Source organism: Hylaeus volcanicus, chromosome 5 (assembly GCF_026283585.1).
Source record: "Hylaeus volcanicus isolate JK05 chromosome 5, UHH_iyHylVolc1.0_haploid, whole genome shotgun sequence".
In the NCBI taxonomy this organism is placed as follows: Eukaryota; Metazoa; Arthropoda; class Insecta; order Hymenoptera; family Colletidae; genus Hylaeus; species Hylaeus volcanicus.
Window position 1 is genome coordinate 29,887,899 of NC_071980.1, and position 4,798 is coordinate 29,892,696.

Below are 4,798 nucleotides of genomic sequence, written 5' to 3' on the forward strand. Positions count from 1 at the left end.
TCTCTCTCTCTCTCTCTCTCTCTCTCTCTCTCTCTCTCTCTCTCTCTCACACGCGCGCGCTTTTTGCACTCTCGTCTCTCATTCTCGCACTCATTCTCATTTTCGCTCATGCACTCCCTTGTCTCCGTTTCTTTCTCTTTAGTTTGGCAAATCCCGCGACGACACGCTGAACGGCGATTTATTTTTTATATTCGCGAGGGATCGTTGATCGAAGACTCGAGAAGCTAGCCTTCGTGGATCACACGTCCCCAGAGATGGGCAACGTTAGGTGAAAAGTTTCAAATAACGAACAGAAGGTGGTAAAGCTTCGATTTGTTATTTGTTTAATAGAAACATAAAACAAGAATTATTGTTGAAGAGATTATTCATTTATTTAGATAATTGAATAGAAGAGATTTGAATCTAAAATTCTAAATGGTAGAAAGTATGCTAACTATCGAGATAAATAGTGCAATGATATTCTTTTTCTTGAACGAAGGTTGAACTTTGCACAGTAATAGTTTAATCGAAGAAAAGTGAATTTTATTGTTTGAATAAAGTGTGAATTTGAATAGAATCCTGCCCATCTCTGCTCGTCCCTCTCTCTCGCCGACAGTTGGCGTCGCTTGGGACTCCACGGAAACGCGACACCAGCTGGAGAACGTAAATTAAAACCAGAAAACACCTTTCTACACCTTTTCGTATCGAATGGAGGTCGTTGGAAGGCAAAACCACCAAAGTTAATCGTGATTTTTAAAAGCAATTTCCTTTCAACTCAAATTTATGAACGAATAAATAAATTGCTTCGGATTCAAAACATTTTAGTGGCTCTAGGATATCTGAGTTTCCTCGAGAATCGATAGGCATATCGACAGAATCATTCTAGATATCAGAGATTCGCTATCGACGTTAATTTTAGATGATGACGCCGACAGCTGTCTTAATTTAGAAGGGGAAACACGTCAAGAGCTGCGTGATTTTCGATAAAAAATCTCAGAGCGAAAACCCGAAAATCGTGATAAGCATTGGCACGTTTGTTTATCGTACAAGATACTTCAGATTGCTAATCGAACCCTTAGGGTGTCGTGCTAGAATCTGATCGAGATCTAACGTCGAAGGTTGCGTTGATACACTCTGAGATATATTAACAAGATTGGAAATAATGTAGGTTCGTCCCGTAGACTAATGTGTCACTTTAAAGATGAGTTGACATAGATCGAGATGTTTATTCACATTCCTCGATGAAGTTGAATTAGAATTCTGAAGCATGCCCAGTGTCAAGAAATTTTGATTTAAAAAACGACGTGGATAACTATGTTTGATGAAGATGGGAGAGAAGGAACAAGAGTTTTAATTGGAGTTTTAATGAAAAGCTCGTTCAGCCTCGAGATCAACCATCCGGGGATCAAACTCGACGAGTTACTCGAGGGTGGAGTGCAAACTGCGTTGAATTCTGTCAACACAGACACCTGTTTTAATTTAAAAGAAACTCTCGAGGAAACCAGAATTTTCGCATAAAATCGTTCGATGGAGGCTAAGCTAGATAACAATGCTAGATTTCAAGTGATCCTAGGTGGAGGATACTCGGACTCGATTTAATTTCAGGGAAGAAGATAAAAGGAGGTAAAGATGGAAGCTAAGATCGTCGACTTTGGAATGGAATTCGGTAATTAAAAATTTGTAAGCGTATCGATCAACAATCCCGATTTGAAATGATCCACATGGAGGCTTGATTTAATTACAGAGAAGAAAACTGAACAAAAACCACTGATCCACGAATCCTCGATTAATACGCGCAAGACTGAATCAGATCGTTTTCTGATTCAAGGATCCGTGAAACAATCCTTCCCTTCCAGCTGGTGTCCGTGAAACGCTAATTTTTGTAATCTCGGCAATCTTGTTCGCCATCGCAACGCTCGTAGAAGTAAAAACACGAATGTCGCGCGCGGAAGCGACGTCGCAGTTGCACGTGAACAATCCTCTAATGCGCGGTGACGGTGTAATCATAGTTAACAATAACAATGACAGTCAATAATGATGACAGTAATAATAATGACAATAATATCGATAAGAATAGTTAGTGAACGTTTACAATCTATTACATACTTAGTCGGAGGGGACGTCGCTCAGATTTTTTCGAGGCACAGTTGGATCGCACGTCAGCTATTTTAAATTGTTTTCGTCCGCTCGTGTTGGGACACGAACAATCTTTTCTCCCTGGGTTTTCTCATTTATCGTTTTGTTTGTAATCCTTTTACGTTTATCGTTTATGTTTTCTTTTTTTAAGCTCGAAAGGGTCTGTCTGTGCTCTTTCGCTCGTAGCGGCCGACGCAGAGACCGGCAACGTTATCGAACAACAAATTAAAGGTTTATCGACCTTTTTCCCATTCGTCACTGGTTGTGTTTGTATTTTTTCAGTCAGTAACGGACTTTTTTTTTAACTAACTCAGTTAGCTTAATTTCTCGCTCAGGTTCAACAAGTTCATAGCACTGAAAGGGTTAACGGTAGATTGATGCCTTGTGTTGTTCGAATAAAATTCGTTGCCAGGCTCTGGTCTGGTGTACGTTCGACCGTTCGACGATGAAAAGCGAGACTGGGGATGTTTATGCTAATTCATATTTTCAAAGACACAGAAAAAGAATTGAAATTAAAGTAAAAGCACGTCTTATTTTATAAAGGGTACAATATCTATATTGTAATTAATATTTTATCAATTTTTGTATTTTCATATATGTATATTCCCCGTATTTCCAATTGCTGTAGATGCATAAACATCCAGTCTGCTCACGATTTATTTTATTTTTTGCCTCTATTGCAACGAAGATATGTAAACGGCGTCGAAGCTCGTTGGAATTGCTCGAGAACTGGTTCGATTATCGCTGAGAATTTTCTCCTTTTTTAAACATCTGTCTATTTCGTTTTTCTTCGTCATACGCATCGAACGGTCGAAGCACGATCGTCGATCCGATCGATCGAGGATCGGGCATCGTGCATAAATCAACCGAGCTGTACCTCAAGACACTGAATCACGCGCGGGACACGCGCGCTAGATACAATTAATATCAACTATGCGTACAAGTGGATTCGCAAATAGTTACGGAACGATCAAAAATTGAATCGACGCGGACTCCAAGTAGCGTAGAGACCGGAAAGAAGGTCTTCGGTGTCGAATAGTAAAATACGGAACGCGCGCGATTAAAAATATAGTTCTCGAGCTCGCCACGATCGTCGTCGAAGGCATAAATCACGAAGATCGAAGATCAAGCACGCTCTACAACCGTTTTAAAACCGCTTAAAAACACGTCGGATATGTTCTGGGTTCCTCCAGTGTAATTTCCAAAGATCGATTAGAGGAAATCCGCGATGGTGTCGATCGAACTATAAAGTCAGTGACACCTCGTGATTCAAATCGCTAGACGAGTCGCTGAAATCGCTCGTGACGAGCACGATCGAGCGATCCTTTCTTTTCGTCGATCATTAGCAACTGAAACAAAATGATCAGAAAACGTCGAGGTAATCGATTCTTTACGACTAGATTCCATTAGAAACCAGAGGTGAGCGAAATGCTCTTCTAGACAATCAGAGCTTCGAATGATGAATCAAGGATAAACAACCAATGAGCTGATTATTTAAGGCTTCTATTCGCCATCTATTGGTCATATAAAATTTCGAATAATGAATAAAAGATAGGAATTAGGATTTGATTTATAGAACGAAAGATACCACTACGAACAAATGGAAGATTAGTCGTTCAATCGAATAAATATTTTATTCGCCTCTCATTTGAATGAAAATTTCGCCCACCTCTCAACAGGACAAAACGCGACTCTGGACACGTGGTTTGAGCGCGTTACAGCGTATATATATCGTGGAAAGTTAATCTCGCGGTTCGGCAATTCGCAAACTGGAAGTTTTCGCCATTAACCGAGAAAGAACTCGAGAGGAATTCCCAAGTAAAACACTTGCAGGTGTTAATGAACGTTTTCCTTGGTAACGCAAACTGTCAACACGTCGAGAAAGTTGCGTGTTCCTTTCAGAGGAAACGGAAGTCTTCGCGTTGAAAGAAATTAAGGACTGTTCAAGTCAAAGGACAGCAGGCGTTAACAAATTCTACATCCTTGAAGATGAAACGACGACAAATGAGAGCACAGGGACAGATTGCAGAGATGCTGAAAGACTGTCCAATCTCGAGGAAGCTCGAGAAACTTTTCCAACGGATTCAAAAGCTTTTAAGATAAACAGGCCAACTACTGTGAACGTTAATTAACGACTCCTGCTTCTCCAAGGCAGTTTTTACACCGAGACGACATTCAGTCTGTGAAGTTAAACACTCGTAGGTGCTAATGAACGTTTGCTTCGGTGAGATACATCGAAAAAGTGGTCGAAATTAAAAAGGGATAAAGGACTTCACGAGTCAAAGACTCCAGGCGTTAAGAAAATTTTATTTTCTGTATAATAAAACGATTAATTGTAAGGTAGGAACGTCTGGAAAATTGTAAAGAACCCTGAAAGACTGATCGATCTTGAGGAAAGTTGAGAAGTGTTTGTAACAAGTTTACAAGTTTTCAACTTAAACGAAACTACTTCGAAGTAACCTGAATGCTAATTAATAATTTCTGTTTCTAGAAGAAGCTTCGTAAGGGAAGAGAAGCGAAGGAACAAAAGCATTCGACTGATTGCAGAGAGAAAATTGAAATGGCAAATGGCGCAACGAGTTTGAAAATCGCCGACGGGGCTAGTAGATCTCGGTAGACTTTTTTACGGAATGTGAGAAAACCTCGGAGATTGTAGAACAATTAACGCTACTATATTCTATAA